Below are 14,212 nucleotides of genomic sequence, written 5' to 3'. Positions count from 1 at the left end.
AAATTGTCCATAATTCTTATCATTCAAAAACAAACACTATTAACATTTTAGTGTATTTTTTCTGTTTTCCTCCTACTAAGCATTTAAACATTTGTTTTTATTAAAGCAATATAAAAACTTAGAAAACCTTTTAAATTATACAAGCTTCTCTGAGACTCCTTGCCACTCCCCCCACCTCCTATGCCAAGTGTCACTTCCTGGGGATAATCATTTTCATCAGTAGTCCACTCACTGTTTGTAAGGGATTTTTGTTTGTTTGTGGTGGTTACTCCTTAACCTCAAATAATACATTTCACTTCTATTTCTTTTATTTATTTTTTTATTTAAAAATTAAAAAAATTTTTTTAATTGAAGTATCGTTGATTTACAATGTTGTGTTAGTTCCAGGTGTACAGCATCACTTGTATTTCTTCTTTTATTTTATTTTATTTTTTTCGGTACGCAGGCCTCTCACTGCCGTGGCCTCTCCCGTTGCAGAGCACAGGCTCTGGGCGCGCAGGCTCAGCGGCCATGGCTCACGGGCCCAGCCGCTCCACGGCATGCGGGATCTTCCCGGACCGGGGCACGAACCCGTGTCCCCGGCATCGGCAGGCGGACTCTCAACCACTGCGCCCCCAGGGAAGCCCGATATATTATGTTTTTAATCTTCAAAAATATTTTTAAACCATCTATGTGATGGCTCTTCTGTTATTTCCCTGGGACTTCAGGGAGCAGGGGGTTCGATGTGTATGTTCCTTCCACCACTTGGCAACACTAGGAATAACTTCCCCTGTATGGCACTGGGTGGTTTCAGCCATATTATGATAAGCCTAATATTTTACTAATTGGATTAACTTAATTTAGATCTTACTATGAGCAAGATCACATCACGTAGGATCATGTCGATGTTTCTTCAGATGCCAGGACCCAAAGCTCCCTCTTCCCTTCGTCTCTGTCTTCCACTAGTGGCTCTGCCTCCTCTCGTTTTCTCCTGTTAGATCCAGTCTCATCCTAACCGCCTCCTATGTGGTTCCCATAAATGCACCCTGCAAAAACTGAAGGGAAATTGAGGAGGAATTATGTCCCATTCCTACTTAAAACTACATTAATTTACTTTTAAGTACTTATTTAACGCCTTCCCTTATTGGGCCCTGTTCAAGGTACAAGGCATACGACAGAGGATGAAACAGTGACAAACACCCACCCTTGTGGTGCTTATATTCTAAAAGGCAGAGCCATGTTATATCCTGTAGGACTGCAGCCATCAGCTCCACACAAATTGGCAAACACTAGAAGGATAAAACGTGTAACGCTGCCAGCTCAGTAAACACATCATCGAAACTCCTGGCTGGCTTACTGATACCCCAGACTGTTCTAGTGAATTACTAGGTAGTCAGTGGATATTTAATAATGATAAAAATAATCACATTAAAAGAACAAATAAATATTATAATTCAATTCTTCAAATTTGAAAGCAACATCTATGTCCTACAACAGAGTAATGGTTAAAAACTTGTGACATATCTGTAAAATGGAAATATGCAGCTATTATAAAAAATATTTATAAAGTTTTTTTTTGTTTTTTTTTTTTTTGTAGTACGCGGGCCTCTCACTGTTGTGGCCTCTCCTGTTGAAGAGCACAGGCTCCAGACGCGCAGGCTCAGCAGCCATGGCTCACGGGCCCAGCCGCTCCGTGGCATGTGGGATCTTCCCGGACAGGGGCACGAACCCGCATCCCCCGCATCGGCAGGCGGACTCTCAACCACTGTGCCACCAGGGAAGCCTGCCACTATGCCTTTGACAAGAAGAAATAGAGTTCAAGGTTGCCAAACAGGACAAGTGGGATCTTGCTCCCTGCTGTCTGATTTCTTACCTGAGCTTTCACAGCCAGGTCCCTCGTTCTTATCTCAGGATCCAGTATGGTGAATTGCATTGTTACTGATGTTCATCCACCGCCCGGACTTGCCCTGGGTGTCCTGCTTTGTCTCTGAATTTTCAGGAAGGGCATCCTGTGCACGTCAGCTTCCCTAAACTCTAATGCTAGATTGTGACCTATCACTAGCTTCTGCCCAGGTCAGTTCACTAAAACTTCTTTCACCAAGCATAAGAACAGCCATGAATTGCAATATTTTTAAAAATTGTAGCAAAATACACATAAATATATATAAAATTTACCATTTTAAGTGTACAGTTCAGTGGCACTAAGTAAATTCAAATGTATAACCATTACCATTGTCTATTTCCAGAAGGTTTTCATCATCTTAAACAAAAATTCTGTATCCATTAGACAGTAACTCCCATTCTCTCCCTGCCCTTTTGCTGCTAGTTACCTCGGTTCCACTATCTGTCTCTCTGAGCTTGCCTATTCTGGATATTTCATATGATATTAATGTTTTCCCCAAGGCTTACTCACCTCTGGTTACACTGATCATTGAGTGCCAGATTTTTGTGGGGGTTTTTTGTTTGTTTTCTGTTCTTTTTTTCTTTTTTTTTTAATTGAAGTATAGTTGGTGTACAGTATTATATGTTACAGGTATACAATATAGTGACTTATGATATTTAAAGGTTATACTCCATTTATAGTTGTTATAAAATATTGGCTATATTCCTTGAGTTGTACAATATATCCCTATAGCTTATTTTATACCTAATCATTTGTACCTCTTAATCCCCTACCCCTATCTTGCCCCACCCCCTTTCCCTCTCCCAACTGGAAACCACTAGTTTGTTCTCTATATCTGTGAGTCTTTCCTTTTTCTTATATTCACTAGTTTATATTTTTAGATTCCACATATAAGTGATATCATACAGTTTTTGTCTTTCTCTGTCTGACTTATTTCTCTTAACATAATGCCCTCCAAGTCCATCCATGTTGCTGCAAATGGCAAAATTTCATTCTTTTTTATGGGTGAGGGGATTCCGTTGTACATACATACCATATCTTCTTTATCCATTCATTTGTTGATGAACACTTAGGTTGCTTCCTTATCTTGGCAATTGCAAATAATGGTGCTATGAACATTGGGGTGCATGTATCTTTTCAAATTAGTGTTTTTGTTTTCTTTGGATATATACCCAGGAGTGGAATTGCTGACTCATAAGGTAGTTCTGTTTTTAGTTTTTTGAGAAACCTGCATACTGTTTTCCACAGTGGCTACACCAATTTACATTCCTACCAACAGTGTACGAGGGTTCCCTTTTCTTCACATCCTCGCCAACATTTGCTGTTTTTTTAAAAATGATCAGCAAGTATTAGCAAAGTGCTAAAAACTGCCACCAGGCTGAGATTTTCTGTTTCCTTAATTCAGAAAGATTGGAAGCCAGTTATGTAATACTATACCTGTAGACCACTGATGTGATTTCATGTGCCACTAGAATTAAGAGGCCAACATTTTGGCCAGTACTACTTTGTAAATGTTTTGCAGTTTGCTCATGTTTTCCCTAGTGTTATGTAGGCTCTCCAAACTTCACTTAACCTAGTATAAGTTCCTTATATACATGTAGTGAGGAGAAACTTTAAATATCTTTTGTAATTCCTTTTCCTTTGGAATCATATTTTTGAAATTATTTTCCTATTGATTTAATTATCAAGAAAAAATTGCAGTTGCTGAGATCAAAAAGATTATTAGAATTTACCGAGGGAAAAAAGGTTAAAAAAAAAAAAGGTAAGAAAGAAAAGAGAAAGCATGTTAATTCTTCTTTAATAATTCAAGATTTCAGTGATCCAAAAGTATTGGGGAAAAAAAAATCACCTGAGTAATAAAGCATGCATCATTTGAATGGATTAAAGTTCAAATCACTGCAAAGCAGCTTATTTTTCATCCATCACCATGGATACAAAAGGACAGCTCAAGTGCAGGCATCTGACATCACAAGCATGTCCAAACAAGCCAGGGAGGAGAGCGGAGCCACAAAGGACTGGAAGAAAAGCCACGAAGGGAGGGGAGGAAGAGGCAGGGGGAGTGGGTTATTGTTAAAATGATAAATCAGAAGTTCGGTTGGGAGGATTAAATAGGTGGAGGCACGAGGCCAGCTGAGAAGCTTGGAGACCAGCGGTTGTTTACAATGACCTTTAAATACCTTCTTAGCCAGAAATAGAACCAGAGGGAGACTGAGAGGAGATACATCAGATCATTCGCTACTCAAACGGCAATTGGCAATTTCGATAGTTTCATTTGTTCTGCTTATTTTATTTTTAGACTTTAATCTTAACTAATGTTCTAAAGCTTTCACTTGCCTGGCCAGTTGTTAAGACTCCGCAGAGGCTCGGGTTTGATCCCTGGTCGGGGAAGTAAGATCCTGCATGCCGCGCGGCTCTGTCAAAACAAACAAACAAAAACCAAAAAAAACCTCAATCCCCAAAGCAGCTGAAATCTCCAAATAACAGCTGAAAAGACTCAATGGGACCCGTACCCACAGGACAATACAAAGCGGTAAATATTGAGACAACTTGCTAGGTATTAAGTTCATCTTCATGAACAGACACAGTTTTTACTATTTAAAATTTTTTATTAACTTAAAATTTTGTTTCCTATAAAGCGACAATGAGTGCGTCTTCTTCTCAGGTTGCTGCCTAACGTATGAAGACCTGGACTTGGAAACTCTGTGTTGGGAGGTGTGCTGGTCAAGGTATAACAACCGGTTCTCTGGGGAAGGTCCTGATGTGTAGCGTTTGCTGATTTCCGGGGTTTAAATATTTTCGCCATGCCTGATTTCCAGCTACTGTCCTGATGTCAGCTGGCTTACACACTTTCTGAAAATGTGAACAGTTGGTTCTTGGGAGCCAGTACCAGCGAGCTCTCGCAGGTCATGGATTGGTTTCTGTAGCAGCTCTGACACCAGCTTGCCCTGGGACTCCAGGCATCTCTCAAGACCTCAGTTTCCTCATAGGATGAAGGGGTTGGAACTGGACTTAAACTTTGGTTGTTAAAATTCTGTGTTGGTTTGCCCTGGTGATTTGAGAGAGGATTCTTGGGGGCCTGCTTCTGGGAGGGGTTTGGGAGATCCTCACATGCGCTTCCCCTTTGCACAGCTATCCTGACTCTATCATAGAGTATATATATATATTTTTCCTTTATTGAAAATTGAAGTATAGTTGATTTACAATGTCATGTTAGTTTCAGGTATACAGCACGCTGATTCAGTTATATATACATATATTCTTTTTCAGATTCTTTCCCCTGATAGATTATTATATAACATTGAGTAGAGTTCCCTGTGCTATACAGTAGGTCCTTGTTGATTATCTATTTTATGTATAGTAGTGTATATATGTAAATCCCATCCTCCTAATTTATCCACCCCCCCTTCCCTTTTGGTAACCATAAGTTTATTTTCTATGTTTGTGGGTCTCTTTCTGTTTTGTAAATAAGCTCATTTGTATTTTTTTTTTTAGATTCCACATATAAATGGTATCATATGATATTTGTCTTTGTCTGGCTTACTTCATTTAGTCTGATAATCTCTAGGTGCATCCATATTGCTGCAAATGGCATTATTTCACTCTTTTTTATGGCTGAGTACTATTCCATTGTATATATGTACCACATCTTCTTTAATCATTCATCTGTCAATGGACACTTGGGTTGTTTCCATGTCTTGGCTATTGTAAATAGTACTGCCATGAACATTGGGGTGCATGTACCTTTTCAAATTATAGTTTTCTCTGGATATATGCCCAGGAGTGGGATTGCTGGATCATATGATAACTCTATTTTTAGTTTTATAAGGAAGCTCCATACTGTTTTCCATAGTGGCTATACCAATTTACATTCCCGTCAACAGCGTAGAAGGGTTCCTTTTTCTCATAGAGTATATTTTAGATTTCTGTGTAACCTACTGTTTGAAAAGAAGCTTCTATTACTACGGGGAAAAAATCAGAAAGCCACTTGAATAGTTGATCTTAAAGACCCCCTTCCATTTATGAAAATTGACAATTCTATGAAACTAAAAATGTGAGTCAGGGCTTCCCTGGTGGCGTAGTGGTTGAGAGTCTGCCTGCCAATGCAGGGGACACGGGTTCGTGCCCCGGGCCGGGAAGATCCCACATGCCACGGAGCGGCTGGGCCCGTGAGCCATGACCGCTGAGCCTGCGTGTCCAGAGCCTGTGCTCCACAACGGGAGAGGCCACAACAGTGAGAGGCCCGCGTACCGCAAAAACAAACAAACAAACAAAAAAATGTGAGTCAAACACAAATATAATGATGTCTGTGGATTGTACTGTACTCACAATAGTACTTTCTTTTTCTTGGTTAAATCTTAAACTAAACAGTGGCTGAAAGAGTCAACTATACCTGAGTGGAGTTGTACCCATGGAATCATAGACTTTACAATGAGAAGAACTTAGAGGTGATTTCCTCCAAGGGTTTCAAATATGCCCAAGGGGTTCATCCAAGTCCCCTCAGAAGATGCTCTGTGTATGTGCACGTGTGTTTGCACAAACACGTGTGTATGCTAGACAGGTTGTGAGCCACTTGCGCCCCTCCCTCCCCATCGGCATTCCTCCTTCAACAGAGAAGCACATCTTGTGTTTTAAATATTGGCTTTCCATTCAAGATTTCCCTTGAGGAAAGCGTTCTGATGTGTGTATGGGGGAAAGAGGGAGACTGGGAACAAAGTAAAGACAAGTGATTAATGCCATTTGCTTTGTTTTAAAGAAGAATTCCTTGTCCTCTATCCCACAACCAGTAAGAGGCTGAGTCATGTCTAAAATTCAGGTCTTTAAATTTTCAGACTATTATTTCCCTTTTCAGAAGCTGACTACCTTCCTTATTACATGCCTTTGGGTAAATAGTCTAACCCTATATTGCCCAATAGGGTAGCCACAACCCACTGTTGAGTACTTGAAGTGTGGCTGGTCTGAGATGTGTTGTAACTGTAAAATAGACACTTAAGTGTCCAAGTCTTAGTAGAAAAAAATGTGAAATATCTCATTGATAATTTTAAAATATCAATTGCGTGTTGAAAATGATACTACTTTGGATATATTATGTTAAATGAGATATATTGTAAAAATTAATTCCATTGTCTAAAACTTATTTTAGCCTGAGTACTAGACAGTTTAAAATTAAACATGTGGCTCACATTATGGGTCTATGAGACAAATCTGACTTAACCTTGGGGTCAGTTTCCTCATCTATTGAAAGTGGAAAGTATCTGCCCTTTCTATTTCTCAGGATGGTTTTAAAATCAAATGAGGTAATCTTTGTGAAAGTGCTATGCAAAATGCTACACAAATCTAAGATCCTAAACCAAGGCACTGTAATGCTTGTTGGGTCAACCATTGTGTTAGTTGCTCCTTGGAAAGTTTTGTGGAGTTTTTTCTTTGTTATTGTTTATATGTTTTTGGAGGGTGGGGCAGGGCCAGGTAAAGTAATAGTGTAGGCTACAAACATAATAATGAGCACATTCACTCAGTCTTCTCTTTTATATTCTGTATGTGCACTGAGTCTGTTAACTCAGCCTCAGTACTGAGCCGTAAAAATGGTAGATGCTATACTTACATGCTGTGAGGATCTCAGCTTGAGTCATAGACCTCAGAATTCTCCTGGGAAAGAACTTTTCCAAGGGGAAAAGGGTAAAGTACAGCTACCTTGATCAAGAGCTGTCAGAGAAGGTAGTGTCTGACTACAGCACTCAAATCCATGCCAGTCCAGCTCCCTACTGTGTTTGTATGATAAGGCAAGAGAAATGAAAGCACTGTTTCACTAAATTATGTAAAACATCTGGGCATAATGAGTGTCTTAGCCAGTGTGGGCTGCTATAACAAAAATACTGTACCATAGACTGGGTGGCTTAAACAACATTAATTCATTTCTCACAGTTCTGGAAGCTAAGAAGTCAAGATCAAGATGGCAGCAGATCTGGTGTCTGGTGAGAACCCACTTCCTGGTTTGCAGGTAGCTGTCTCATTGTATCCTCACATGGCAGAGTCCTAGCTTTCTGGCCTCTTCTTATAAGGGCACTAATCCCATTTGTGAGAGATCCACCCTCATGACCTGATCACCTCCTAAAGACCCCATTTCCTAAAACCATCACATTGGGGATTAGGTTTCAACATATGAATTCTCAGGGAGACACAAACATTCAGTCTATAACGGCAAGAAACACTTAACTGGGATCCATGTAACAGAGAGTGACACATAGGGAAGGGGGCATATCACTTTCACCTCCAAAACTTGGCTCTAGAACACTAGGTCAGGATGCTGTTGGGAAAATAGAAACTGCACTAGGTTTAAATAGAGGGCATTTGGGAATTCCCTGGCAGTCCAGTGGCTGGGACTTCATGTTCTCACTGCCGAGGGCGTGGGTTCAATCCCTGGTCGGGGAACTAAGATCCCTCAAGCTGTGCTGTGTGGAAATAAATAAATAAATAAATAAATAAATAAATAAATAAATAAATGAGAGTATTTAATACAGGGAACTGGTACACAGGTGTTGAAAGGCTGAAAGATCACAAAGGATCACCAAGATAACCCAGATATTTGTAACTGCAAAAAGCAATTACCTGTATGGATTAAAGGAATAAACAAAGAGAGGTGGGGTCACTAGAACCTAGGGACTCAGAGAAAAGGCCCCACAGGTCTGGTATCTACACCCAGAGGAGAGAGCTCTAGGTATCTAGTCCTAGGAGCAGCAAAAGACATGTCAGACTAGAGCCAACTGCTTCTGCTGCTGGAGCAATACTGATAGGAACAGGGACATGAAGAAGGAATGTGTCTCTCCTCACCACCTGCCTTCTAAACTTTCCCCAGTGCTTTCTGCTATCAGAACCTGACAGTGAGCCAACTCACAAGGGAGTCTGGGAAATGCAGTTAGCCAAGTCCTAGTCCCAGCATCACATAATAGAATACAGAAAGGCAGGCTAGGAACTGAGAAACAATAGGCATGTAACTGGCACTATTCCAGTTCAACTTTGGCACTGACATAGTGGTGGTACTTAGTGAATCAGTAACAGCCACCAGTGGAAACTGCCGGGTTCTGGAGAGAAAGGGGATAGACTAACCATGATAGGGCAGTGGTCCTATTGTCTTTCCTAAGAAGGATTACCATTGAAGGTAATGATGTTTGTAAGTATGAGACACTCTCTGGAAAGTCCCATAAATTACCGGGGAAGTCTTTTGACAGTGGAGGGTCAACTGTAAATCAGAAGGGGTCAAAGGACAACAAAATTTGGCTGATCTGTATTTACAGACTGGGGCTCTTAGAATTACATGTGCTTTTCTAAAAAGAACTTTAAAAAACAGCAGACCATCTGAACCTATTTGAATAAAATTATTATCACTTTTGGGGACATCTATTGGTTTTGTCCCATATTCCTTCTTCTAGTAACAGCATTCCAGTTTTCCTTTGGAGAAGCCCCTCTCTCAGCTCTTCTGGGTGAACATAAAAATACAGGTGACTTGATCATACCCTTTCCACCTCCCCACACCAAGGAGCCACTTGGCCACAGTAATTAGTTCATGTTCAGGTACGAGCAGAGTTAATACCAGGATTTCTGCTGGACCAATCAGAAAAGAGGTGTTCTTTTTCCTATGGGGCTGCTAGATGAATAGAATGTAAGTTTGGCGCTTTGGTGGTCAAACTTGTCAGGGAGAGCCTGCCTGACATAAAACCAACACATAAAAAAGTACATGCAAGAGACAAAGAGAAAACAAAATTTTAATATCAATAACATTGAGCACTTGGATCCAACCATATTTGGAGCTGGGTTTACTTCTAGATTTTTCTATCATATAAAACAATCTATTCTTCTTTGTTTCTTACTAAGCCATTTTAAAAAATTGAGGTAAAGTTCACATACAGTGAAAAACACCTATCTTAATTATAAATTTTGATGAGTTTTGATAAAGGAAACACTCTTAACTACCTCCTCAGTCAAGATATAGTATATTCACATCACTCTTTCACTCCTTTCCAGTCTGTCCCTACCCCACCCCCATAGTCTACTGTTCTGATTTTCACCAGTTAAGATGAACTTCACCTGTTTTTTAACTGATTGTTAATGGAAATATACAGAATATATGCTATGCCCAGGGCCAGGAATAGAAGATACTCACTTGATATTGGTCAATATTGCTCCCTTGATCAATATTAGTTGATTCAGGTCCTCCTCATTTCTTGCCTATGTTACTAGCCCCTTCCTGAAGTTTTAAAGGTCTTACCTGACCTTTCTGCTTCTAGTCTCACCCTGCATGATGCCACTGGGATAATCTTTCTAAAGTGCAGATCAAATCATATCAGTCCAAAAATTCATCAGTCACTACCTATGGTGCTTGGGATTAAATACAAGCTTAAAAAAGCATTTAAACATCTCTAGCCTTTGCCTCCTATCCAACCATACACTGGAGAGAGAAGGGGCTACTCCCTCTCTCAGTGTATGCTCTACCTTTCCCCATGCCCTCCCCCATGATGTTTACTAAACGATTGGCCCTGCCTCTGGGCATATACTGCCCTGCCTGGGTATATACTGATTTATTTCTGCCTTATTTATCTTCCCATTTCTGGTTAGCTTTATGTGACATAAGCTCTAATTCAAGAGTTATTTCCTCTGGGAATCATATCTGGGCCACCAGGCTGAGTTAAGAGTCCCTTCTCCAAGTCCCTTTAGCACCTTAGGTATATCTTTATAATTGCCCTTATTACATAGATGACCTGCAATCAGAAAAACTTATCTTTCTTGTTCATTAGACAGCAGGCAGCTGGAAGACAAGGACTTCATTTTTCATCTCTGTATTCCCCAAGTACTCAATATGTATTTAATGAATGAACGAAGTTTTCTACCTCAAAAATTTCCCATTGCAGTTCTGCTATGCCATTTTCCTGTTTTCACTGGAGAAATACCTGTCTATTATGCTAGAACTCCGAAGTAGTAAAAACTTTTTTCTTTACCTAGGATATTTACTGTCAATTAAAAAGACAGTCACTGATTTTAATAGAATCTCCTGTGGATTATTTTCAGTTGAGAACAGGCAATTATCTACTAAGAAAGCTATACTAACATTCTCCCTTTCAAATCTAACGATGTGAATACAAATAGAATTACATTTTCCTTCAATGTTAGTCCTACTGCTTTGGAGACAGCATTTGATCTGTAGGTCAATTTACTTAAAGTTGTAATTGTGGAGTAACAAAATATGAAAACATGTATTAAAAACTAGCTTAAACCAGCTTTTGATTTAGTTCTTTCTATGCAAAACAAAAGCAAAAGCCCCCCAAATTCAAATAAACTCTAAGAAATTGAGAAACTATTAATGATTTACTCACCAATTATGAAAGAAAAATACTAGTAAACATCTCAATAGCTTTCTTTCTTTCTCCACTAACAAAATAATTAACTTGTAAATTTCAAGTGATCAAATAAGATTTATCCTTTAAAGAAAGTAATAGTCAAAGAGTATCAGCTTTCTGTACTGCAAAGGCAAATAATAACAAAAATCAATTAGACTAAATTTGTTTTTATAAGAGCAGACTACTTTCTGTGTCCCCAGTTTTACTGTTCTTTATACCCTACTCAAGTTTTCCTAAGCCATTCCATTTTTTTAAACATCTGGTGTATTAGATAATGTTTAAAAGTTAATATTATGTGTTGGCAACCCACTATTTACCTGGAATTTATAAATAAATTAAAAATTTTCTAGCAATATGGACACCAAAAAGTTAGATTTAGAATTTTTGAATTTTGTATTACTTATCACAAAAGGTAAAATATATAAGTATATATTCTTATATATATATTCTTGTTTTTAACAATTGTATTAAATGGACAACTGAACTTTAGCTAAGAATAATTATATGCTGGTGTACTTTCTCAGTTGTGATTATTTCTAGTATGCCCATTTTAAATTATAGTCATTGTAATTTCTGGATTGTCTACAGTTGGAAAGTCTATTTACTAGTCTATTAATTTTATGAAGCTTCTAACAAATTGTTCAAACACTTAAGTTTCCCCATATGCAAAATGGGAATAAGTCTACTGGTAAGCATTTCTAGGAAGATTTTAATTGATATCATCTGTATCATTGCCACATAGTATTAAACAAGGCAATCAGAGTCCTGCAAAAAGTTAACATTCAGTTAAATCTGGAGATATTGCAATAATAAGCCCAAAAACATTAAAAATAAAACTCCAAAGTGCTTAATAATTATTAACATAATTTTTTTCATAAACATAATCTTTAAAAATAATGTCTGGTTCCTGTTGCTTATAATTTCAAGTGGCAGAAATGTAAAGATGTAATTTTGTTGGCTTTGTTTCCCTTTTTTTTTTTGAAAAGCAGAACTCTATGTAGTATATAGTGAAATGAAGTGGCAAATGGTATAATCTTAGGAAATTCCAGCCCTATCAAAATCATATCAAAACCATGTAAAATCACATAAAAACATTTGAAATTATCTCCTATTTTGGGATAACCTTTTAAAAAATTAGTTCAATAAACTGATTCTTAACTTATGTAGGTTTATAAATTCTTTTGGTCTTTTTCCTAGGTCCAATAAATTGATAGTCACTGTTATTCCAAATATGATAGAGTGAATAAAACTGTACATTGTAAAGACCTTGAAAATGTGTTACACACAATTAGACAATGTTGTGGAGACTCCTGAACTTTTAAATTCTTTCTTGCTTGCCAGCAACTCTATTAACCTGTAGGTGAAACACATTAAAGGCCTTAAATTTGAAACCTGGAATTTAGCTGACCTTGGCTTGAATCCTGACCCCACCACTTACTACTTTAGTATCTAGTGGTAGATCCTTTAACCTTTCAGAATCTGTTTCCTCAGGTTGAACGATGAATAACAATACCAGTCTAGAACCTGAATGAAGCCAGAATATTACACTGACTAGCACATTGTTAGTGCTGAATAAATATTTCATTCTCAGCTCTCCTTGAGTGCTAGCAAACCCCAGTTTGACTATTTGGGGAGAGACTCTTTTTGTTTTTGTTTTTTAATCTAGTCACAGGATGTTTTTTGACTCTTTATAGTAACTTCCTTTAAAAGTAATCCATCAATGCGTTTACTGAGCTACATACTATTAACTTTAACGGAGTAATAACCAGTGAACTAGTTTAATGAAGAGTATTAGCAGATTTAAACAAATTAATGAAAAGCTATTTCCGTGCAGTTTCTGGTATTACTCATCTTAATTTTTTTACTAACAGATGATTACTATCTTCTCCCGATTATTGCACATAGAGACGATTGTATTTAATTATGGTATTGTTTAGGTGGGTTAATCTTTAACTTGAAGTAAAATATATTGACAGGGTAAAATGAAAGGTTTGAAACAGTGCAAGTCGAAAACAAGGCCAAGCAAGAAACGGAATTACCGTAATTCATGGTCAGAAGATTGATTAGAACGCCTTTGCCTTCAAGAATGAGATTCCCTGCAGAATGAAGGTGCTAGAGAAATTAACAAAGGCGAGAACAGCGGACTATGGTGTTAAACCATCTTGATCATCAGAAGGCTCAGAAAGGCTTGAAAGAAACTTCATCGCAGAGGACTTTCTTTTACCTTCCCTGCCTCCCGCAATTAATGCCGTTTAATATACACTGTCAATTATTTTTGAAGGGAAAATATGCCTTAAAGCAGCTCTCGATAGGTTACTGACATGCGCCACAAATGTCATTCCACCTCAAACCCTTTCCAAAACCTAACAATCACTTTTAAGCCTAATTCGGGGCGCTTTCGTGCTTCACTAAAGCCAGGTCTTCGAGGCAGGAGCATCAGTACACTTACTCCACATCCTCCTGAAAATCAGCAATTTCAGTGCTAAGACAGAGAAGCGACTAGCTATTTGTTTCTAATTTCTAATTTAAAACCAAGCGATTTCCAAAAACGATTCGAGACAATTTTCAATGCTTTCAATTACGCAGTCGCTCATTTCTACAAGTCACGTCAAGTAACCCCTCTCCTCTCCGTCCGCGCCCTTCACCTCCCACCACCCAGGGCCCTAGACCCTCTGCAGCCGCCCCTGGCTTCGCGCAGCTTAAAGGGCCGCGCGCGCTTCTACGAGCTTCGGTGCGCACGACTTCGCCACTCTCCGTAGCCTTTACAGCCAGAGCGGTCAACCAATGGCCGCCTACTCTCGTACTCATCGTCCCGCCTTCCGGTTCCACTGAAGCCAATAGAAAGAGCCCTCTAACAACAGAAGCCAATGGGAGGTCGGGGGCGGGCTTATCATTGGCTGCAGGCGTCCCGCAGTGCAGTCTGGGCCTCCCCTTCCGTTACCCC

This window comes from Mesoplodon densirostris, chromosome 12 (genome assembly GCF_025265405.1).
Source record: "Mesoplodon densirostris isolate mMesDen1 chromosome 12, mMesDen1 primary haplotype, whole genome shotgun sequence".
Classification (NCBI taxonomy): domain Eukaryota; kingdom Metazoa; phylum Chordata; class Mammalia; order Artiodactyla; family Ziphiidae; genus Mesoplodon; species Mesoplodon densirostris.
Note: the sequence above shows the minus strand (reverse complement) of the source record.